Here is a 27,076-nt window from a genome sequence, read left to right as displayed (position 1 = left end):
ATAGCAGAATAATTTATTTCTTTGCAGATGATATAGATACATCATCAACATCGCAGTCACCAGAGGGTATTTATTTATGTGCAAAAAAAGTTTATTTTGGCATTGGACAAGGAGAATTAAACTTTCATCATTCTTCTACATGGCCAGGGTCCAATATAACTAAAATGGAACAAACTATTTATAGGAATTAAATGCTTTCTGCATTGAAAAGATCATTTCATGTGCAGTGATGTCATCAGCTAGAGCCAATTTGAATATCTTCTAAATGGCACACATTTCGGAGATCTTAAAGATATCTATGGGTAGGACACATTCAGACCTAGGGCAAATGTGGTCAAGATCATGTTTTATTTCTTCACAAAAGTTTTTACAAATCTTCCCACAAAAAACAATCTTTCGCAAATCTGTGCGTAGTTTCCTTGTCAAAAGCCAGTTTTTTGTCCTATATCTTCAGGCTTTCTTCTTCTAATAAAGTTTTCCCTTTTTAAACTTTATGGGGTTAAAATAAATGTTCTCTATGTGTTTTCTATTCTGAACGAAAAGTCTTTCAATACGGACACCAATTATTGCTGATCCCAGCATTATGGCCACTTGATTCAGCTGAGGAGAATAAGAAAAAAATGCATGTTTCTAATAAGAGGTTCAATGCATGGATTTTAGAGAATACTAAAGGGAATTAGCACTATTGGTAACATTTATTTGCTAATTTCTTCTAGTATTCCCTACAATTGTTACATTGTTTCTCTTGTTAAAAAGGCCATGTGTATTTTCTGTATTTCCTCAGCTACAACTAGTGGCCATGATGTGGTATTTTACTACTGCCATAATAAAAGAACATTCATTGAGAAGAGAAAATAAACTTAAGAAAATGAGCATTTCTCAAATTGACACAGAAAGAATGAACCTGCAGATTGAGATGATGTATGGCATTGTGAATTTTTGTTAACAAATCAACCCTTTTATGTCATTTAATAGCAGAATAATTTATTTCTTTGCAGATGATATAGCTACATCATCAACATCGCAGTCACCAGAGGGTATTTATTTATGTGCAAAAAAAGTTTATTTTGGCATTGGACAAGGAGAATTAAACTTTCATCATTCTTCTACATGGCCAGGGTCCAATATAACTAAAATGGAACAAACTATTTATAGGAATTAAATGCTTTCAGCATTCAAAAGATCATTTCATGTGCAGTGATGTCATGCGCTAGAGCCAATTTGAATATCTTCTAAATGGCACACATTTCGGAGATATTAACCATATCTATGGGTAGCACTTTCTGTAAGTTTACCTGTAGGTAAAAACTTCAAATATGAATTTACTAGCACTTTAACATAATTCCGAATTTACCAATTTACAATCATGGTTAAACTGCACAATGATGCACAACATCCCCTAGACTATATCAAACTACAAAAAATACAACATTGTTGATGGGATTTTGAAGGTGCCACTATAGTTTTCTAACACAAACAAGTATATAAAATCTTTGTAGTTTTATTTTAGTTACTTAGAATTGATCTCTTGATCCTTAAAAAAACCTTTTCGTAAGGTTATTTCACCAAATAGCCATTCCAGATGGCTATTTGGTGAAATAATGCAATAACACCACCAATTATACTGTAGGTTTTACCACACATACAATTAAAACTTTACAGTATGCCCTGGTTACCCTTAACCTTCACCATTTTACATGCATTGCTATTGACCTTTAAAATATAAAGAACAGTTATCTTGCAAGCTTATCAAATGGGCGAGTCCTTACAGCTACATGGCATAGTAATAGCGTTTACATTAAAAGTTCGATCAGCAATGTTGTATCATTTGCAACATAATGCAGAGGCTTTCACAACACACAAGTTTTCTTTAGCCCTAAACCACATTTAGACTTAGAAGTGCATGTGCCAAAATCTTAATAGTAAAGTTTTACTCAGACGTACCAGAAATATAAAATTTTCAGAAAAACTCAACTCCAAAGATCCATTGTCAAAAGTAGGTTTGGTTGTTGTAACTTCTTGCTTTCTTGTTCTTCCAATAAAGCTTATTCTTATTTTTTGTTGTTTTTGAAAATTGGAACCTTTTATGACATTTGATAACAAAGCAATTTTTTCCACTTTTCAAACAAAGGAACACAACTACCACAACATGTCCAAAACACATTCAGACCTAGGGCAAATGTGGTCAAGATCATGTTTTATTTCTTCACAAAAGTTTTTACAAATCTTCCCACAAAAAACAATCTTTAGCAAATCTTTACGTAGTTTCCTTGTCAAAAGCCAGGAGTTTTTCGTTCTATATCTTCAGGCTTTCCTCTTCTAATAAAGTTTTCCCTTTTTAAACTTTATGGGGTTAAAACAAATGTTCTCTATGTGTTTTCTTTTCTGAACGAAAAGTCTTTCAATACGGATACCAATTATTGCTGATCCCAGCATTATGGCCACTTGATTCAGCTGAGGAGAATAAGAAAAAAATGCATGTTTCTAATAAGAGGTTCAATGCATGGATTTTAGAGAATACTAAAGGGAATTAGCACTATTGGTAACATTTATTTGCTAATTTCTTCTAGTATTCCCTACAATTGTTACATTGTTTCTCTTGTTAAAAAGGCCATGTGTATTTTCTGTATTTCCTCAGCTACAACTAGTGGCCATGATGTGGTATTTTACTACTGCCATAATAAAAGAACATTCATTGAGAAGAGAAAATAAACTTAAGAAAATGAGCATTTCTCAAATTGACACAGAAAGAATGAACCTGCAGATTGAGATAATGTATGGCATTGTGAATTTTTGTTACCAAATCAACCCTTTTATGTCATTTAATAGCAGAATAATTTATTTCTTTGCAGATGATATAGATACATCATCAACATCACAGTCACCAGAGGGTATTTATTTATGTGCAAAAAAAGTTTATTTTGGCATTGGACAAGGAGAATTAAACTTTCATCATTCTTCTACATGGCCAGGGTCCAATATAACTAAAATGGAACAAACTATTTATAGGAATTAAATGCTTTCTGCATTGAAAAGATCATTTCATGTGCAGTGATGTCATCAGCTAGAGCCAATTTGAATATCTTCTAAATGGCACACATTTCGGAGATCTTAAAGATATCTATGGGTAGGACACATTCAGACCTAGGGCAAATGTGGTCAAGATCATGTTTTATTTCTTCACAAAAGTTTTTACAAATCTTCCCACAAAAAACAATCTTTCGCAAATCTGTGCGTAGTTTCCTTGTCAAAAGCCAGTTTTTTGTCCTATATCTTCAGGCTTTCTTCTTCTAATAAAGTTTTCCCTTTTTAAACTTTATGGGGTTAAAATAAATGTTCTCTATGTGTTTTCTATTCTGAACGAAAAGTCTTTCAATACGGACACCAATTATTGCTGATCCCAGCATTATGGCCACTTGATTCAGCTGAGGAGAATAAGAAAAAAATGCATGTTTCTAATAAGAGGTTCAATGCATGGATTTTAGAGAATACTAAAGGGAATTAGCACTATTGGTAACATTTATTTGCTAATTTCTTCTAGTATTCCCTACAATTGTTACATTGTTTCTCTTGTTAAAAAGGCCATGTGTATTTTCTGTATTTCCTCAGCTACAACTAGTGGCCATGATGTGGTATTTTACTACTGCCATAATAAAAGAACATTCATTGAGAAGAGAAAATAAACTTAAGAAAATGAGCATTTCTCAAATTGACACAGAAAGAATGAACCTGCAGATTGAGATGATGTATGGCATTGTGAATTTTTGTTAACAAATCAACCCTTTTATGTCATTTAATAGCAGAATAATTTATTTCTTTGCAGATGATATAGCTACATCATCAACATCGCAGTCACCAGAGGGTATTTATTTATGTGCAAAAAAAGTTTATTTTGGCATTGGACAAGGAGAATTAAACTTTCATCATTCTTCTACATGGCCAGGGTCCAATATAACTAAAATGGAACAAACTATTTATAGGAATTAAATGCTTTCAGCATTCAAAAGATCATTTCATGTGCAGTGATGTCATGCGCTAGAGCCAATTTGAATATCTTCTAAATGGCACACATTTCGGAGATATTAACCATATCTATGGGTAGCACTTTCTGTAAGTTTACCTGTAGGTAAAAACTTCAAATATGAATTTACTAGCACTTTAACATAATTCCGAATTTACCAATTTACAATCATGGTTAAACTGCACAATGATGCACAACATCCCCTAGACTATATCAAACTACAAAAAATACAACATTGTTGATGGGATTTTGAAGGTGCCACTATAGTTTTCTAACACAAACAAGTATATAAAATCTTTGTAGTTTTATTTTAGTTACTTAGAATTGATCTCTTGATCCTTAAAAAAACCTTTTCGTAAGGTTATTTCACCAAATAGCCATTCCAGATGGCTATTTGGTGAAATAATGCAATAACACCACCAATTATACTGTAGGTTTTACCACACATACAATTAAAACTTTACAGTATGCCCTGGTTACCCTTAACCTTCACCATTTTACATGCATTGCTATTGACCTTTAAAATATAAAGAACAGTTATCTTGCAAGCTTATCAAATGGGCGAGTCCTTACAGCTACATGGCATAGTAATAGCGTTTACATTAAAAGTTCGATCAGCAATGTTGTATCATTTGCAACATAATGCAGAGGCTTTCACAACACACAAGTTTTCTTTAGCCCTAAACCACATTTAGACTTAGAAGTGCATGTGCCAAAATCTTAATAGTAAAGTTTTACTCAGACGTACCAGAAATATAAAATTTTCAGAAAAACTCAACTCCAAAGATCCATTGTCAAAAGTAGGTTTGGTTGTTGTAACTTCTTGCTTTCTTGTTCTTCCAATAAAGCTTATTCTTATTTTTTGTTGTTTTTGAAAATTGGAACCTTTTATGACATTTGATAACAAAGCAATTTTTTCCACTTTTCAAACAAAGGAACACAACTACCACAACATGTCCAAAACACATTCAGACCTAGGGCAAATGTGGTCAAGATCATGTTTTATTTCTTCACAAAAGTTTTTACAAATCTTCCCACAAAAAACAATCTTTAGCAAATCTTTACGTAGTTTCCTTGTCAAAAGCCAGGAGTTTTTCGTTCTATATCTTCAGGCTTTCCTCTTCTAATAAAGTTTTCCCTTTTTAAACTTTATGGGGTTAAAACAAATGTTCTCTATGTGTTTTCTTTTCTGAACGAAAAGTCTTTCAATACGGATACCAATTATTGCTGATCCCAGCATTATGGCCACTTGATTCAGCTGAGGAGAATAAGAAAAAAATGCATGTTTCTAATAAGAGGTTCAATGCATGGATTTTAGAGAATACTAAAGGGAATTAGCACTATTGGTAACATTTATTTGCTAATTTCTTCTAGTATTCCCTACAATTGTTACATTGTTTCTCTTGTTAAAAAGGCCATGTGTATTTTCTGTATTTCCTCAGCTACAACTAGTGGCCATGATGTGGTATTTTACTACTGCCATAATAAAAGAACATTCATTGAGAAGAGAAAATAAACTTAAGAAAATGAGCATTTCTCAAATTGACACAGAAAGAATGAACCTGCAGATTGAGATAATGTATGGCATTGTGAATTTTTGTTACCAAATCAACCCTTTTATGTCATTTAATAGCAGAATAATTTATTTCTTTGCAGATGATATAGATACATCATCAACATCGCAGTCACCAGAGGGTATTTATTTATGTGCAAAAAAAGTTTATTTTGGCATTGGACAAGGAGAATTAAACTTTCATCATTCTTCTACATGGCCAGGGTCCAATATAACTAAAATGGAACAAACTATTTATAGGAATTAAATGCTTTCTGCATTGAAAAGATCATTTCATGTGCAGTGATGTCATCAGCTAGAGCCAATTTGAATATCTTCTAAATGGCACACATTTCGGAGATCTTAAAGATATCTATGGGTAGGACACATTCAGACCTAGGGCAAATGTGGTCAAGATCATGTTTTATTTCTTCACAAAAGTTTTTACAAATCTTCCCACAAAAAACAATCTTTCGCAAATCTGTGCGTAGTTTCCTTGTCAAAAGCCAGTTTTTTGTCCTATATCTTCAGGCTTTCTTCTTCTAATAAAGTTTTCCCTTTTTAAACTTTATGGGGTTAAAATAAATGTTCTCTATGTGTTTTCTATTCTGAACGAAAAGTCTTTCAATACGGACACCAATTATTGCTGATCCCAGCATTATGGCCACTTGATTCAGCTGAGGAGAATAAGAAAAAAATGCATGTTTCTAATAAGAGGTTCAATGCATGGATTTTAGAGAATACTAAAGGGAATTAGCACTATTGGTAACATTTATTTGCTAATTTCTTCTAGTATTCCCTACAATTGTTACATTGTTTCTCTTGTTAAAAAGGCCATGTGTTTTTTCTGTATTTCCTCAGCTACAACTAGTGGCCATGATGTGGTATTTTACTACTGCCATAATAAAAGAACATTCATTGAGAAGAGAAAATAAACTTAAGAAAATGAGCATTTCTCAAATTGACACAGAAAGAATGAACCTGCAGATTGAGATGATGTATGGCATTGTGAATTTTTGTTAACAAATCAACCCTTTTATGTCATTTAATAGCAGAATAATTTATTTCTTTGCAGATGATATAGCTACATCATCAACATCGAAGTCACCAGAGGGTATTTATTTATGTGCAAAAAAAGTTTATTTTGGCATTGGACAAGGAGAATTAAACTTTCATCATTCTTCTACATGGCCAGGGTCCAATATAACTAAAATGGAACAAACTATTTATAGGAATTAAATGCTTTCAGCATTCAAAAGATCATTTCATGTGCAGTGATGTCATGCGCTAGAGCCAATTTGAATATCTTCTAAATGGCACACATTTCGGAGATATTAACCATATCTATGGGTAGCACTTTCTGTAAGTTTACCTGTAGGTAAAAACTTCAAATATGAATTTACTAGCACTTTAACATAATTCCGAATTTACCAATTTACAATCATGGTTAAACTGCACAATGATGCACAACATCCCCTAGACTATATCAAACTACAAAAAATACAACATTGTTGATGGGATTTTGAAGGTGCCACTATAGTTTTCTAACACAAACAAGTATATAAAATCTTTGTAGTTTTATTTTAGTTACTTAGAATTGATCTCTTGATCCTTAAAAAAACCTTTTCGTAAGGTTATTTCACCAAATAGCCATTCCAGATGGCTATTTGGTGAAATAATGCAATAACACCACCAATTATACTGTAGGTTTTACCACACATACAATTAAAACTTTACAGTATGCCCTGGTTACCCTTAACCTTCACCATTTTACATGCATTGCTATTGACCTTTAAAATATAAAGAACAGTTATCTTGCAAGCTTATCAAATGGGCGAGTCCTTACAGCTACATGGCATAGTAATAGCGTTTACATTAAAAGTTCGATCAGCAATGTTGTATCATTTGCAACATAATGCAGAGGCTTTCACAACACACAAGTTTTCTTTAGCCCTAAACCACATTTAGACTTAGAAGTGCATGTGCCAAAATCTTAATAGTAAAGTTTTACTCAGACGTACCAGAAATATAAAATTTTCAGAAAAACTCAACTCCAAAGATCCATTGTCAAAAGTAGGTTTGGTTGTTGTAACTTCTTGCTTTCTTGTTCTTCCAATAAAGCTTATTCTTATTTTTTGTTGTTTTTGAAAATTGGAACCTTTTATGACATTTGATAACAAAGCAATTTTTTCCACTTTTCAAACAAAGGAACACAACTACCACAACATGTCCAAAACACATTCAGACCTAGGGCAAATGTGGTCAAGATCATGTTTTATTTCTTCACAAAAGTTTTTACAAATCTTCCCACAAAAAACAATCTTTAGCAAATCTTTACGTAGTTTCCTTGTCAAAAGCCAGGAGTTTTTCGTTCTATATCTTCAGGCTTTCCTCTTCTAATAAAGTTTTCCCTTTTTAAACTTTATGGGGTTAAAACAAATGTTCTCTATGTGTTTTCTTTTCTGAACGAAAAGTCTTTCAATACGGATACCAATTATTGCTGATCCCAGCATTATGGCCACTTGATTCAGCTGAGGAGAATAAGAAAAATATACATGTTTCTAATAAGAGGTACAATGCATGGATTTTAGAGAATACTAAAAGGGAATTAGCACTATTGGTAACATTTATTTGCTAATTTCTTCTAGTATTCCCTACAATTGTTACATTGTTTCTCTTGTTAAAAAGGCCATGTGTATTTTCTGTATTTCCTCAGCTACAACTAGTGGCCATGATGTGGTATTTTACTACTGCCATAATAAAAGAACATTCATTGAGAAGAGAAAATAAACTTAAGAAAATGAGCATTTCTCAAATTGACACAGAAAGAATGAACCTGCAGATTGAGATAATGTATGGCATTGTGAATTTTTGTTACCAAATCAACCCTTTTATGTCATTTAATAGCAGAATAATTTATTTCTTTGCAGATGATATAGATACATCATCAACATCGCAGTCACCAGAGGGTATTTATTTATGTGCAAAAAAAGTTTATTTTGGCATTGGACAAGGAGAATTAAACTTTCATCATTCTTCTACATGGCCAGGGTCCAATATAACTAAAATGGAACAAACTATTTATAGGAATTAAATGCTTTCTGCATTGAAAAGATCATTTCATGTGCAGTGATGTCATCAGCTAGAGCCAATTTGAATATCTTCTAAATGGCACACATTTCGGAGATCTTAAAGATATCTATGGGTAGGACACATTCAGACCTAGGGCAAATGTGGTCAAGATCATGTTTTATTTCTTCACAAAAGTTTTTACAAATCTTCCCACAAAAAACAATCTTTCGCAAATCTGTGCGTAGTTTCCTTGTCAAAAGCCAGTTTTTTGTCCTATATCTTCAGGCTTTCTTCTTCTAATAAAGTTTTCCCTTTTTAAACTTTATGGGGTTAAAATAAATGTTCTCTATGTGTTTTCTATTCTGAACGAAAAGTCTTTCAATACGGACACCAATTATTGCTGATCCCAGCATTATGGCCACTTGATTCAGCTGAGGAGAATAAGAAAAAAATGCATGTTTCTAATAAGAGGTTCAATGCATGGATTTTAGAGAATACTAAAGGGAATTAGCACTATTGGTAACATTTATTTGCTAATTTCTTCTAGTATTCCCTACAATTGTTACATTGTTTCTCTTGTTAAAAAGGCCATGTGTATTTTCTGTATTTCCTCAGCTACAACTAGTGGCCATGATGTGGTATTTTACTACTGCCATAATAAAAGAACATTCATTGAGAAGAGAAAATAAACTTAAGAAAATGAGCATTTCTCAAATTGACACAGAAAGAATGAACCTGCAGATTGAGATGATGTATGGCATTGTGAATTTTTGTTAACAAATCAACCCTTTTATGTCATTTAATAGCAGAATAATTTATTTCTTTGCAGATGATATAGCTACATCATCAACATCGAAGTCACCAGAGGGTATTTATTTATGTGCAAAAAAAGTTTATTTTGGCATTGGACAAGGAGAATTAAACTTTCATCATTCTTCTACATGGCCAGGGTCCAATATAACTAAAATGGAACAAACTATTTATAGGAATTAAATGCTTTCAGCATTCAAAAGATCATTTCATGTGCAGTGATGTCATGCGCTAGAGCCAATTTGAATATCTTCTAAATGGCACACATTTCGGAGATATTAACCATATCTATGGGTAGCACTTTCTGTAAGTTTACCTGTAGGTAAAAACTTCAAATATGAATTTACTAGCACTTTAACATAATTCCGAATTTACCAATTTACAATCATGGTTAAACTGCACAATGATGCACAACATCCCCTAGACTATATCAAACTACAAAAAATACAACATTGTTGATGGGATTTTGAAGGTGCCACTATAGTTTTCTAACACAAACAAGTATATAAAATCTTTGTAGTTTTATTTTAGTTACTTAGAATTGATCTCTTGATCCTTAAAAAAACCTTTTCGTAAGGTTATTTCACCAAATAGCCATTCCAGATGGCTATTTGGTGAAATAATGCAATAACACCACCAATGATACTGTAGGTTTTACCACACATACAATTAAAACTTTACAGTATGCCCTGGTTACCCTTAACCTTCACCATTTTACATGCATTGCTATTGACCTTTAAAATATAAAGAACAGTTATCTTGCAAGCTTATCAAATGGGCGAGTCCTTACAGCTACATGGCATAGTAATAGCGTTTACATTAAAAGTTCGATCAGCAATGTTGTATCATTTGCAACATAATGCAGAGGCTTTCACAACACACAAGTTTTCTTTAGCCCTAAACCACATTTAGACTTAGAAGTGCATGTGCCAAAATCTTAATAGTAAAGTTTTACTCAGACGTACCAGAAATATAAAATTTTCAGAAAAACTCAACTCCAAAGATCCATTGTCAAAAGTAGGTTTGGTTGTTGTAACTTCTTGCTTTCTTGTTCTTCCAATAAAGCTTATTCTTATTTTTTGTTGTTTTTGAAAATTGGAACCTTTTATGACATTTGATAACAAAGCAATTTTTTCCACTTTTCAAACAAAGGAACACAACTACCACAACATGTCCAAAACACATTCAGACCTAGGGCAAATGTGGTCAAGATCATGTTTTATTTCTTCACAAAAGTTTTTACAAATCTTCCCACAAAAAACAATCTTTAGCAAATCTTTACGTAGTTTCCTTGTCAAAAGCCAGGAGTTTTTCGTTCTATATCTTCAGGCTTTCCTCTTCTAATAAAGTTTTCCCTTTTTAAACTTTATGGGGTTAAAACAAATGTTCTCTATGTGTTTTCTTTTCTGAACGAAAAGTCTTTCAATACGGATACCAATTATTGCTGATCCCAGCATTATGGCCACTTGATTCAGCTGAGGAGAATAAGAAAAATATACATGTTTCTAATAAGAGGTACAATGCATGGATTTTAGAGAATACTAAAAGGGAATTAGCACTATTGGTAACATTTATTTGCTAATTTCTTCTAGTATTCCCTACAATTGTTACATTGTTTCTCTTGTTAAAAAGGCCATGTGTATTTTCTGTATTTCCTCAGCTACAACTAGTGGCCATGATGTGGTATTTTACTACTGCCATAATAAAAGAACATTCATTGAGAAGAGAAAATAAACTTAAGAAAATGAGCATTTCTCAAATTGACACAGAAAGAATGAACCTGCAGATTGAGATAATGTATGGCATTGTGAATTTTTGTTACCAAATCAACCCTTTTATGTCATTTAATAGCAGAATAATTTATTTCTTTGCAGATGATATAGATACATCATCAACATCGCAGTCACCAGAGGGTATTTATTTATGTGCAAAAAAAGTTTATTTTGGCATTGGACAAGGAGAATTAAACTTTCATCATTCTTCTACATGGCCAGGGTCCAATATAACTAAAATGGAACAAACTATTTATAGGAATTAAATGCTTTCTGCATTGAAAAGATCATTTCATGTGCAGTGATGTCATCAGCTAGAGCCAATTTGAATATCTTCTAAATGGCACACATTTCGGAGATCTTAAAGATATCTATGGGTAGGACACATTCAGACCTAGGGCAAATGTGGTCAAGATCATGTTTTATTTCTTCACAAAAGTTTTTACAAATCTTCCCACAAAAAACAATCTTTAGCAAATCTTTACGTAGTTTCCTTGTCAAAAGCCAGGAGTTTTTCGTTCTATATCTTCAGGCTTTCCTCTTCTAATAAAGTTTTCCCTTTTTAAACTTTATGGGGTTAAAACAAATGTTCTCTATGTGTTTTCTTTTCTGAACGAAAAGTCTTTCAATACGGATACCAATTATTGCTGATCCCAGCATTATGGCCACTTGATTCAGCTGAGGAGAATAAGAAAAATATACATGTTTCTAATAAGAGGTACAATGCATGGATTTTAGAGAATACTAAAAGGGAATTAGCACTATTGGTAACATTTATTTGCTAATTTCTTCTAGTATTCCCTACAATTGTTACATTGTTTCTCTTGTTAAAAAGGCCATGTGTATTTTCTGTATTTCCTCAGCTACAACTAGTGGCCATGATGTGGTATTTTACTACTGCCATAATAAAAGAACATTCATTGAGAAGAGAAAATAAACTTAAGAAAATGAGCATTTCTCAAATTGACACAGAAAGAATGAACCTGCAGATTGAGATAATGTATGGCATTGTGAATTTTTGTTACCAAATCAACCCTTTTATGTCATTTAATAGCAGAATAATTTATTTCTTTGCAGATGATATAGATACATCATCAACATCGCAGTCACCAGAGGGTATTTATTTATGTGCAAAAAAAGTTTATTTTGGCATTGGACAAGGAGAATTAAACTTTCATCATTCTTCTACATGGCCAGGGTCCAATATAACTAAAATGGAACAAACTATTTATAGGAATTAAATGCTTTCTGCATTGAAAAGATCATTTCATGTGCAGTGATGTCATCAGCTAGAGCCAATTTGAATATCTTCTAAATGGCACACATTTCGGAGATCTTAAAGATATCTATGGGTAGGACACATTCAGACCTAGGGCAAATGTGGTCAAGATCATGTTTTATTTCTTCACAAAAGTTTTTACAAATCTTCCCACAAAAAACAATCTTTAGCAAATCTTTACGTAGTTTCCTTGTCAAAAGCCAGGAGTTTTTCGTTCTATATCTTCAGGCTTTCCTCTTCTAATAAAGTTTTCCCTTTTTAAACTTTATGGGGTTAAAACAAATGTTCTCTATGTGTTTTCTTTTCTGAACGAAAAGTCTTTCAATACGGATACCAATTATTGCTGATCCCAGCATTATGGCCACTTGATTCAGCTGAGGAGAATAAGAAAAATATACATGTTTCTAATAAGAGGTACAATGCATGGATTTTAGAGAATACTAAAAGGGAATTAGCACTATTGGTAACATTTATTTGCTAATTTCTTCTAGTATTCCCTACAATTGTTACATTGTTTCTCTTGTTAAAAAGGCCATGTGTATTTTCTGTATTTCCTCAGCTACAACTAGTGGCCATGATGTGGTATTTTACTACTGCCATAATAAAAGAACATTCATTGAGAAGAGAAAATAAACTTAAGAAAATGAGCATTTCTCAAATTGACACAGAAAGAATGAACCTGCAGATTGAGATAATGTATGGCATTGTGAATTTTTGTTACCAAATCAACCCTTTTATGTCATTTAATAGCAGAATAATTTATTTCTTTGCAGATGATATAGATACATCATCAACATCGCAGTCACCAGAGGGTATTTATTTATGTGCAAAAAAAGTTTATTTTGGCATTGGACAAGGAGAATTAAACTTTCATCATTCTTCTACATGGCCAGGGTCCAATATAACTAAAATGGAACAAACTATTTATAGGAATTAAATGCTTTCTGCATTGAAAAGATCATTTCATGTGCAGTGATGTCATCAGCTAGAGCCAATTTGAATATCTTCTAAATGGCACACATTTCGGAGATCTTAAAGATATCTATGGGTAGGACACATTCAGACCTAGGGCAAATGTGGTCAAGATCATGTTTTATTTCTTCACAAAAGTTTTTACAAATCTTCCCACAAAAAACAATCTTTCGCAAATCTGTGCGTAGTTTCCTTGTCAAAAGCCAGTTTTTTGTCCTATATCTTCAGGCTTTCTTCTTCTAATAAAGTTTTCCCTTTTTAAACTTTATGGGGTTAAAATAAATGTTCTCTATGTGTTTTCTATTCTGAACGAAAAGTCTTTCAATACGGACACCAATTATTGCTGATCCCAGCATTATGGCCACTTGATTCAGCTGAGGAGAATAAGAAAAAAATGCATGTTTCTAATAAGAGGTTCAATGCATGGATTTTAGAGAATACTAAAGGGAATTAGCACTATTGGTAACATTTATTTGCTAATTTCTTCTAGTATTCCCTACAATTGTTACATTGTTTCTCTTGTTAAAAAGGCCATGTGTATTTTCTGTATTTCCTCAGCTACAACTAGTGGCCATGATGTGGTATTTTACTACTGCCATAATAAAAGAACATTCATTGAGAAGAGAAAATAAACTTAAGAAAATGAGCATTTCTCAAATTGACACAGAAAGAATGAACCTGCAGATTGAGATGATGTATGGCATTGTGAATTTGTGTTAACAAATCAACCCTTTTATGTCATTTAATAGCAGAATAATTTATTTCTTTGCAGATGATATAGCTACATCATCAACATCGAAGTCACCAGAGGGTATTTATTTATGTGCAAAAAAAGTTTATTTTGGCATTGGACAAGGAGAATTAAACTTTCATCATTCTTCTACATGGCCAGGGTCCAATATAACTAAAATGGAACAAACTATTTATAGGAATTAAATGCTTTCAGCATTCAAAAGATCATTTCATGTGCAGTGATGTCATGCGCTAGAGCCAATTTGAATATCTTCTAAATGGCACACATTTCGGAGATATTAACCATATCTATGGGTAGCACTTTCTGTAAGTTTACCTGTAGGTAAAAACTTCAAATATGAATTTACTAGCACTTTAACATAATTCCGAATTTACCAATTTACAATCATGGTTAAACTGCACAATGATGCACAACATCCCCTAGACTATATCAAACTACAAAAAATACAACATTGTTGATGGGATTTTGAAGGTGCCACTATAGTTTTCTAACACAAACAAGTATATAAAATCTTTGTAGTTTTATTTTAGTTACTTAGAATTGATCTCTTGATCCTTAAAAAAACCTTTTCGTAAGGTTATTTCACCAAATAGCCATTCCAGATGGCTATTTGGTGAAATAATGCAATAACACCACCAATTATACTGTAGGTTTTACCACACATACAATTAAAACTTTACAGTATGCCCTGGTTACCCTTAACCTTCACCATTTTACATGCATTGCTATTGACCTTTAAAATATAAAGAACAGTTATCTTGCAAGCTTATCAAATGGGCGAGTCCTTACAGCTACATGGCATAGTAATAGCGTTTACATTAAAAGTTCGATCAGCAATGTTGTATCATTTGCAACATAATGCAGAGGCTTTCACAACACACAAGTTTTCTTTAGCCCTAAACCACATTTAGACTTAGAAGTGCATGTGCCAAAATCTTAATAGTAAAGTTTTACTCAGACGTACCAGAAATATAAAATTTTCAGAAAAACTCAACTCCAAAGATCCATTGTCAAAAGTAGGTTTGGTTGTTGTAACTTCTTGCTTTCTTGTTCTTCCAATAAAGCTTATTCTTATTTTTTGTTGTTTTTGAAAATTGGAACCTTTTATGACATTTGATAACAAAGCAATTTTTTCCACTTTTCAAACAAAGGAACACAACTACCACAACATGTCCAAAACACATTCAGACCTAGGGCAAATGTGGTCAAGATCATGTTTTATTTCTTCACAAAAGTTTTTACAAATCTTCCCACAAAAAACAATCTTTAGCAAATCTTTACGTAGTTTCCTTGTCAAAAGCCAGGAGTTTTTCGTTCTATATCTTCAGGCTTTCCTCTTCTAATAAAGTTTTCCCTTTTTAAACTTTATGGGGTTTAAACAAATGTTCTCTATGTGTTTTCTTTTCTGAACGAAAAGTCTTTCAATACGGATACCAATTATTGCTGATCCCAGCATTATGGCCACTTGATTCAGCTGAGGAGAATAAGAAAAATATACATGTTTCTAATAAGAGGTACAATGCATGGATTTTAGAGAATACTAAAAGGGAATTAGCACTATTGGTAACATTTATTTGCTAATTTCTTCTAGTATTCCCTACAATTGTTACATTGTTTCTCTTGTTAAAAAGGCCATGTGTATTTTCTGTATTTCCTCAGCTACAACTAGTGGCCATGATGTGGTATTTTACTACTGCCATAATAAAAGAACATTCATTGAGAAGAGAAAATAAACTTAAGAAAATGAGCATTTCTCAAATTGACACAGAAAGAATGAACCTGCAGATTGAGATAATGTATGGCATTGTGAATTTTTGTTACCAAATCAACCCTTTTATGTCATTTAATAGCAGAATAATTTATTTCTTTGCAGATGATATAGATACATCATCAACATCGCAGTCACCAGAGGGTATTTATTTATGTGCAAAAAAAGTTTATTTTGGCATTGGACAAGGAGAATTAAACTTTCATCATTCTTCTACATGGCCAGGGTCCAATATAACTAAAATGGAACAAACTATTTATAGGAATTAAATGCTTTCTGCATTGAAAAGATCATTTCATGTGCAGTGATGTCATCAGCTAGAGCCAATTTGAATATCTTCTAAATGGCACACATTTCGGAGATCTTAAAGATATCTATGGGTAGGACACATTCAGACCTAGGGCAAATGTGGTCAAGATCATGTTTTATTTCTTCACAAAAGTTTTTACAAATCTTCCCACAAAAAACAATCTTTCGCAAATCTGTGCGTAGTTTCCTTGTCAAAAGCCAGTTTTTTGTCCTATATCTTCAGGCTTTCTTCTTCTAATAAAGTTTTCCCTTTTTAAACTTTATGGGGTTAAAATAAATGTTCTCTATGTGTTTTCTATTCTGAACGAAAAGTCTTTCAATACGGACACCAATTATTGCTGATCCCAGCATTATGGCCACTTGATTCAGCTGAGGAGAATAAGAAAAAAATGCATGTTTCTAATAAGAGGTTCAATGCATGGATTTTAGAGAATACTAAAGGGAATTAGCACTATTGGTAACATTTATTTGCTAATTTCTTCTAGTATTCCCTACAATTGTTACATTGTTTCTCTTGTTAAAAAGGCCATGTGTATTTTCTGTATTTCCTCAGCTACAACTAGTGGCCATGATGTGGTATTTTACTACTGCCATAATAAAAGAACATTCATTGAGAAGAGAAAATAAACTTAAGAAAATGAGCATTTCTCAAATTGACACAGAAAGAATGAACCTGCAGATTGAGATGATGTATGGCATTGTGAATTTTTGTTAACAAATCAACCCTTTTATGTCATTTAATAGCAGAATAATTTATTTCTTTGCAGATGATATAGCTACATCATCAACATCGCAGTCACCAGAGGGTATTTATTTATGTGCAAAAAAAGTTTATTTTGGCATTGGACAAGGAGAATTAAACTTTCATCATTCTTCTACATGGCCAGGGTCCAATATAACTAAAATGGAACAAACTATTTATAGGAATTAAATGCTTTCAGCATTCAAAAGATCATTTCATGTGCAGTGATGTCATGCGCTAGAGCCAATTTGAATATCTTCTAAATGGCACACATTTCGGAGATATTAACCATATCTATGGGTAGCACTTTCTGTAAGTTTACCTGTAGGTAAAAACTTCAAATATGAATTTACTAGCACTTTAACATAATTCCGAATTTACCAATTTACAATCATGGTTAAACTGCACAATGATGCACAACATCCCCTAGACTATATCAAACTACAAAAAATACAACATTGTTGATGGGATTTTGAAGGTGCCACTATAGTTTTCTAACACAAACAAGTATATAAAATCTTTGTAGTTTTATTTTAGTTACTTAGAATTGATCTCTTGATCCTTAAAAAAACCTTTTCGTAAGGTTATTTCACCAAATAGCCATTCCAGATGGCTATTTGGTGAAATAATGCAATAACACCACCAATTATACTGTAGGTTTTACCACACATACAATTAAAACTTTACAGTATGCCCTGGTTACCCTTAACCTTCACCATTTTACATGCATTGCTATTGACCTTTAAAATATAAAGAACAGTTATCTTGCAAGCTTATCAAATGGGCGAGTCCTTACAGCTACATGGCATAGTAATAGCGTTTACATTAAAAGTTCGATCAGCAATGTTGTATCATTTGCAACATAATGCAGAGGCTTTCACAACACACAAGTTTTCTTTAGCCCTAAACCACATTTAGACTTAGAAGTGCATGTGCCAAAATCTTAATAGTAAAGTTTTACTCAGACGTACCAGAAATATAAAATTTTCAGAAAAACTCAACTCCAAAGATCCATTGTCAAAAGTAGGTTTGGTTGTTGTAACTTCTTGCTTTCTTGTTCTTCCAATAAAGCTTATTCTTATTTTTTGTTGTTTTTGAAAATTGGAACCTTTTATGACATTTGATAACAAAGCAATTTTTTCCACTTTTCAAACAAAGGAACACAACTACCACAACATGTCCAAAACACATTCAGACCTAGGGCAAATGTGGTCAAGATCATGTTTTATTTCTTCACAAAAGTTTTTACAAATCTTCCCACAAAAAACAATCTTTAGCAAATCTTTACGTAGTTTCCTTGTCAAAAGCCAGGAGTTTTTCGTTCTATATCTTCAGGCTTTCCTCTTCTAATAAAGTTTTCCCTTTTTAAACTTTATGGGGTTAAAACAAATGTTCTCTATGTGTTTTCTTTTCTGAACGAAAAGTCTTTCAATACGGATACCAATTATTGCTGATCCCAGCATTATGGCCACTTGATTCAGCTGAGGAGAATAAGAAAAAAATGCATGTTTCTAATAAGAGGTTCAATGCATGGATTTTAGAGAATACTAAAGGGAATTAGCACTATTGGTAACATTTATTTGCTAATTTCTTCTAGTATTCCCTACAATTGTTACATTGTTTCTCTTGTTAAAAAGGCCATGTGTATTTTCTGTATTTCCTCAGCTACAACTAGTGGCCATGATGTGGTATTTTACTACTGCCATAATAAAAGAACATTCATTGAGAAGAGAAAATAAACTTAAGAAAATGAGCATTTCTCAAATTGACACAGAAAGAATGAACCTGCAGATTGAGATAATGTATGGCATTGTGAATTTTTGTTACCAAATCAACCCTTTTATGTCATTTAATAGCAGAATAATTTATTTCTTTGCAGATGATATAGATACATCATCAACATCACAGTCACCAGAGGGTATTTATTTATGTGCAAAAAAAGTTTATTTTGGCATTGGACAAGGAGAATTAAACTTTCATCATTCTTCTACATGGCCAGGGTCCAATATAACTAAAATGGAACAAACTATTTATAGGAATTAAATGCTTTCTGCATTGAAAAGATCATTTCATGTGCAGTGATGTCATCAGCTAGAGCCAATTTGAATATCTTCTAAATGGCACACATTTCGGAGATCTTAAAGATATCTATGGGTAGGACACATTCAGACCTAGGGCAAATGTGGTCAAGATCATGTTTTATTTCTTCACAAAAGTTTTTACAAATCTTCCCACAAAAAACAATCTTTCGCAAATCTGTGCGTAGTTTCCTTGTCAAAAGCCAGTTTTTTGTCCTATATCTTCAGGCTTTCTTCTTCTAATAAAGTTTTCCCTTTTTAAACTTTATGGGGTTAAAATAAATGTTCTCTATGTGTTTTCTATTCTGAACGAAAAGTCTTTCAATACGGACACCAATTATTGCTGATCCCAGCATTATGGCCACTTGATTCAGCTGAGGAGAATAAGAAAAAAATGCATGTTTCTAATAAGAGGTTCAATGCATGGATTTTAGAGAATACTAAAGGGAATTAGCACTATTGGTAACATTTATTTGCTAATTTCTTCTAGTATTCCCTACAATTGTTACATTGTTTCTCTTGTTAAAAAGGCCATGTGTATTTTCTGTATTTCCTCAGCTACAACTAGTGGCCATGATGTGGTATTTTACTACTGCCATAATAAAAGAACATTCATTGAGAAGAGAAAATAAACTTAAGAAAATGAGCATTTCTCAAATTGACACAGAAAGAATGAACCTGCAGATTGAGATGATGTATGGCATTGTGAATTTTTGTTAACAAATCAACCCTTTTATGTCATTTAATAGCAGAATAATTTATTTCTTTGCAGATGATATAGCTACATCATCAACATCGCAGTCACCAGAGGGTATTTATTTATGTGCAAAAAAAGTTTATTTTGGCATTGGACAAGGAGAATTAAACTTTCATCATTCTTCTACATGGCCAGGGTCCAATATAACTAAAATGGAACAAACTATTTATAGGAATTAAATGCTTTCAGCATTCAAAAGATCATTTCATGTGCAGTGATGTCATGCGCTAGAGCCAATTTGAATATCTTCTAAATGGCACACATTTCGGAGATATTAACCATATCTATGGGTAGCACTTTCTGTAAGTTTACCTGTAGGTAAAAACTTCAAATATGAATTTACTAGCACTTTAACATAATTCCGAATTTACCAATTTACAATCATGGTTAAACTGCACAATGATGCACAACATCCCCTAGACTATATCAAACTACAAAAAATACAACATTGTTGATGGGATTTTGAAGGTGCCACTATAGTTTTCTAACACAAACAAGTATATAAAATCTTTGTAGTTTTATTTTAGTTACTTAGAATTGATCTCTTGATCCTTAAAAAAACCTTTTCGTAAGGTTATTTCACCAAATAGCCATTCCAGATGGCTATTTGGTGAAATAATGCAATAACACCACCAATTATACTGTAGGTTTTACCACACATACAATTAAAACTTTACAGTATGCCCTGGTTACCCTTAACCTTCACCATTTTACATGCATTGCTATTGACCTTTAAAATATAAAGAACAGTTATCTTGCAAGCTTATCAAATGGGCGAGTCCTTACAGCTACATGGCATAGTAATAGCGTTTACATTAAAAGTTCGATCAGCAATGTTGTATCATTTGCAACATAATGCAGAGGCTTTCACAACACACAAGTTTTCTTTAGCCCTAAACCACATTTAGACTTAGAAGTGCATGTGCCAAAATCTTAATAGTAAAGTTTTACTCAGACGTACCAGAAATATAAAATTTTCAGAAAAACTCAACTCCAAAGATCCATTGTCAAAAGTAGGTTTGGTTGTTGTAACTTCTTGCTTTCTTGTTCTTCCAATAAAGCTTATTCTTATTTTTTGTTGTTTTTGAAAATTGGAACCTTTTATGACATTTGATAACAAAGCAATTTTTTCCACTTTTCAAACAAAGGAACACAACTACCACAACATGTCCAAAACACATTCAGACCTAGGGCAAATGTGGTCAAGATCATGTTTTATTTCTTCACAAAAGTTTTTACAAATCTTCCCACAAAAAACAATCTTTAGCAAATCTTTACGTAGTTTCCTTGTCAAAAGCCAGGAGTTTTTCGTTCTATATCTTCAGGCTTTCCTCTTCTAATAAAGTTTTCCCTTTTTAAACTTTATGGGGTTAAAATAAATGTTCTCTATGTGTTTTCTTTTCTGAACGAAAAGTCTTTCAATACGGATACCAATTATTGCTGATCCCAGCATTATGGCCACTTGATTCAGCTGAGGAGAATAAGAAAAAAATGCATGTTTCTAATAAGAGGTTCAATGCATGGATTTTAGAGAATACTAAAGGGAATTAGCACTATTGGTAACATTTATTTGCTAATTTCTTCTAGTATTCCCTACAATTGTTACATTGTTTCTCTTGTTAAAAAGGCCATGTGTATTTTCTGTATTTCCTCAGCTACAACTAGTGGCCATGATGTGGTATTTTACTACTGCCATAATAAAAGAACATTCATTGAGAAGAGAAAATAAACTTAAGAAAATGAGCATTTCTCAAATTGACACAGAAAGAATGAACCTGCAGATTGAGATAATGTATGGCATTGTGAATTTTTGTTACCAAATCAACCCTTTTATGTCATTTAATAGCAGAATAATTTATTTCTTTGCAGATGATATAGATACATCATCAACATCGCAGTCACCAGAGGGTATTTATTTATGTGCAAAAAAAGTTTATTTTGGCATTGGACAAGGAGAATTAAACTTTCATCATTCTTCTACATGGCCAGGGTCCAATATAACTAAAATGGAACAAACTATTTATAGGAATTAAATGCTTTCTGCATTGAAAAGATCATTTCATGTGCAGTGATGTCATCAGCTAGAGCCAATTTGAATATCTTCTAAATGGCACACATTTCGGAGATCTTAAAGATATCTATGGGTAGGACACATTCAGACCTAGGGCAAATGTGGTCAAGATCATGTTTTATTTCTTCACAAAAGTTTTTACAAATCTTCCCACAAAAAACAATCTTTCGCAAATCTGTGCGTAGTTTCCTTGTCAAAAGCCAGTTTTTTGTCCTATATCTTCAGGCTTTCTTCTTCTAATAAAGTTTTCCCTTTTTAAACTTTATGGAGTTAAAATAAATGTTCTCTATGTGTTTTCTATTCTGAACGAAAAGTCTTTCAATACGTACACCAATTATTGCTGATCCCAGCATTATGGCCACTTGATTCAGCTGAGGAGAATAAGAAAAAAATGCATGTTTCTAATAAGAGGTTCAATGCATGGATTTTAGAGAATACTAAAGGGAATTAGCACTATTGGTAACATTTATTTGCTAATTTCTTCTAGTATTCCCTACAATTGTTACATTGTTTCTCTTGTTAAAAAGGCCATGTGTATTTTCTGTATTTCCTCAGCTACAACCAGTGGCCATGATGTGGTATTTTACTACTGCCATAATAAAAGAACATTCATTGAGAAGAGAAAATAAACTTAAGAAAATGAGCATTTCTCAAATTGACACAGAAAGAATGAACCTGCAGATTGAGATGATGTATGGCATTGTGAATTTTTGTTAACAAATCAACCCTTTTATGTCATTTAATAGCAGAATAATTTATTTCTTTGCAGATGATATAGCTACATCATCAACATCGCAGTCACCAGAGGGTATTTATTTATGTGCAAAAAAAGTTTATTTTGGCATTGGACAAGGAGAATTAAACTTTCATCATTCTTCTACATGGCCAGGGTCCAATATAACTAAAATGGAACAAACTATTTATAGGAATTAAATGCTTTCAGCATTCAAAAGATCATTTCATGTGCAGTGATGTCATGCGCTAGAGCCAATTTGAATATCTTCTAAATGGCACACATTTCGGAGATATTAACCATATCTATGGGTAGCACTTTCTGTAAGTTTACCTGTAGGTAAAAACTTCAAATATGAATTTACTAGCACTTTAACATAATTCCGAATTTACCAATTTACAATCATGGTTAAACTGCACAATGATGCACAACATCCCCTAGACTATATCAAACTACAAAAAATACAACATTGTTGATGGGATTTTGAAGGTGCCACTATAGTTTTCTAACACAAACAAGTATATAAAATCTTTGTAGTTTTATTTTAGTTACTTAGAATTGATCTCTTGATCCTTAAAAAAACCTTTTCGTAAGGTTATTTCACCAAATAGCCATTCCAGATGGCTATTTGGTGAAATAATGCAATAACACCACCAATGATACTGTAGGTTTTACCACACATACAATTAAAACTTTACAGTATGCCCTGGTTACCCTTAACCTTCACCATTTTACATGCATTGCTATTGACCTTTAAAATATAAAGAACAGTTATCTTGCAAGCTTATCAAATGGGCGAGTCCTTACAGCTACATGGCATAGTAATAGCGTTTACATTAAAAGTTCGATCAGCAATGTTGTATCATTTGCAACATAATGCAGAGGCTTTCACAACACACAAGTTTTCTTTAGCCCTAAACCACATTTAGACTTAGAAGGGCATGTGCCAAAATCTTAATAGTAAAGTTTTACTCAGACGTACCAGAAATATAAAATTTTCAGAAAAACTCAACTCCAAAGATCCATTGTCAAAAGTAGGTTTGGTTGTTGTAACTTCTTGCTTTCTTGTTCTTCCAATAAAGCTTATTCTTATTTTTTGTTGTTTTTGAAAATTGGAACCTTTTATGACATTTGATAACAAAGCAATTTTTTCCACTTTTCAAACAAAGGAACACAACTACCACAACATGTCCAAAACACATTCAGACCTAGGGCAAATGTGGTCAAGATCATGTTTTATTTCTTCACAAAAGTTTTTACAAATCTTCCCACAAAAAACAATCTTTAGCAAATCTTTACGTAGTTTCCTTGTCAAAAGCCAGGAGTTTTTCGTTCTATATCTTCAGGCTTTCCTCTTCTAATAAAGTTTTCCCTTTTTAAACTTTATGGGGTTAAAACAAATGTTCTCTATGTGTTTTCTTTTCTGAACGAAAAGTCTTTCAATACGGATACCAATTATTGCTGATCCCAGCATTATGGCCACTTGATTCAGCTGAGGAGAATAAGAAAAATATACATGTTTCTAATAAGAGGTACAATGCATGGATTTTAGAGAATACTAAAAGGGAATTAGCACTATTGGTAACATTTATTTGCTAATTTCTTCTAGTATTCCCTACAATTGTTACATTGTTTCTCTTGTTAAAAAGGCCATGTGTATTTTCTGTATTTCCTCAGCTACAACTAGTGGCCTTGATGTGGTATTTTACTACTGCCATAATAAAAGAACATTCATTGAGAAGAGAAAATAAACTTAAGAAAATGAGCATTTCTCAAATTGACACAGAAAGAATGAACCTGCAGATTGAGATAATGTATGGCATTGTGAATTTTTGTTACCAAATCAACCCTTTTATGTCATTTAATAGCAGAATAATTTATTTCTTTGCAGATGATATAGATACATCATCAACATCGCAGTCACCAGAGGGTATTTATTTATGTGCAAAAAAAGTTTATTTTGGCATTGGACAAGGAGAATTAAACTTTCATCATTCTTCTACATGGCCAGGGTCCAATATAACTAAAATGGAACAAACTATTTATAGGAATTAAATGCTTTCTGCATTGAAAAGATCATTTCATGTGCAGTGATGTCATCAGCTAGAGCCAATTTGAATATCTTCTAAATGGCACACATTTCGGAGATCTTAAAGATATCTATGGGTAGGACACATTCAGACCTAGGGCAAATGTGGTCAAGATCATGTTTTATTTCTTCACAAAAGTTTTTACAAATCTTCCCACAAAAAACAATCTTTCGCAAATCTGTGCGTAGTTTCCTTGTCAAAAGCCAGTTTTTTGTCCTATATCTTCAGGCTTTCTTCTTCTAATAAAGTTTTCCCTTTTTAAACTTTATGGGGTTAAAATAAATGTTCTCTATGTGTTTTCTATTCTGAACGAAAAGTCTTTCAATACGGACACCAATTATTGCTGATCCCAGCATTATGGCCACTTGATTCAGCTGAGGAGAATAAGAAAAAAATGCATGTTTCTAATAAGAGGTTCAATGCATGGATTTTAGAGAATACTAAAGGGAATTAGCACTATTGGTAACATTTATTTGCTAATTTCTTCTAGTATTCCCTACAATTGTTACATTGTTTCTCTTGTTAAAAAGGCCATGTGTATTTTCTGTATTTCCTCAGCTACAACTAGTGGCCATGATGTGGTATTTTACTACTGCCATAATAAAAGAACATTCATTGAGAAGAGAAAATAAACTTAAGAAAATGAGCATTTCTCAAATTGACACAGAAAGAATGAACCTGCAGATTGAGATGATGTATGGCATTGTGAATTTTTGTTAACAAATCAACCCTTTTATGTCATTTAATAGCAGAATAATTTATTTCTTTGCAGATGATATAGCTACATCATCAACATCGCAGTCACCAGAGGGTATTTATTTATGTGCAAAAAAAGTTTATTTTGGCATTGGACAAGGAGAATTAAACTTTCATCATTCTTCTACATGGCCAGGGTCCAATATAACTAAAATGGAACAAACTATTTATAGGAATTAAATGCTTTCAGCATTCAAAAGATCATTTCATGTGCAGTGATGTCATGCGCTAGAGCCAATTTGAATATCTTCTAAATGGCACACATTTCGGAGATATTAACCATATCTATGGGTAGCACTTTCTGTAAGTTTACCTGTAGGTAAAAACTTCAAATATGAATTTACTAGCACTTTAACATAATTCCGAATTTACCAATTTACAATCATGGTTAAACTGCACAATGATGCACAACATCCCCTAGACTATATCAAACTACAAAAAATACAACATTGTTGATGGGATTTTGAAGGTGCCACTATAGTTTTCTAACACAAACAAGTATATAAAATCTTTGTAGTTTTATTTTAGTTACTTAGAATTGATCTCTTGATCCTTAAAAAAACCTTTTCGTAAGGTTATTTCACCAAATAGCCATTCCAGATGGCTATTTGGTGAAATAATGCAATAACACCACCAATTATACTGTAGGTTTTACCACACATACAATTAAAACTTTACAGTATGCCCTGGTTACCCTTAACCTTCACCATTTTACATGCATTGCTATTGACCTTTAAAATATAAAGAACAGTTATCTTGCAAGCTTATCAAATGGGCGAGTCCTTACAGCTACATGGCATAGTAATAGCGTTTACATTAAAAGTTCGATCAGCAATGTTGTATCATTTGCAACATAATGCAGAGGCTTTCACAACACACAAGTTTTCTTTAGCCCTAAACCACATTTAGACTTAGAAGTGCATGTGCCAAAATCTTAATAGTAAAGTTTTACTCAGACGTACCAGAAATATAAAATTTTCAGAAAAACTCAACTCCAAAGATCCATTGTCAAAAGTAGGTTTGGTTGTTGTAACTTCTTGCTTTCTTGTTCTTCCAATAAAGCTTATTCTTATTTTTTGTTGTTTTTGAAAATTGGAACCTTTTATGACATTTGATAACAAAGCAATTTTTTCCACTTTTCAAACAAAGGAACACAACTACCACAACATGTCCAAAACACATTCAGACCTAGGGCAAATGTGGTCAAGATCATGTTTTATTTCTTCACAAAAGTTTTTACAAATCTTCCCACAAAAAACAATCTTTAGCAAATCTTTACGTAGTTTCCTTGTCAAAAGCCAGGAGTTTTTCGTTCTATATCTTCAGGCTTTCCTCTTCTAATAAAGTTTTCCCTTTTTAAACTTTATGGGGTTAAAATAAATGTTCTCTATGTGTTTTCTTTTCTGAACGAAAAGTCTTTCAATACGGATACCAATTATTGCTGATCCCAGCATTATGGCCACTTGATTCAGCTGAGGAGAATAAGAAAAAAATGCATGTTTCTAATAAGAGGTTCAATGCATGGATTTTAGAGAATACT

Source organism: Aquarana catesbeiana, linkage group LG03 (assembly GCF_042186555.1).
Source record: "Aquarana catesbeiana isolate 2022-GZ linkage group LG03, ASM4218655v1, whole genome shotgun sequence".
Classification (NCBI taxonomy): Eukaryota; Metazoa; Chordata; class Amphibia; order Anura; family Ranidae; genus Aquarana; species Aquarana catesbeiana.
The sequence above is the reverse complement of the archived record's forward strand: the minus strand, read 5'-3'. Positions refer to the sequence as shown.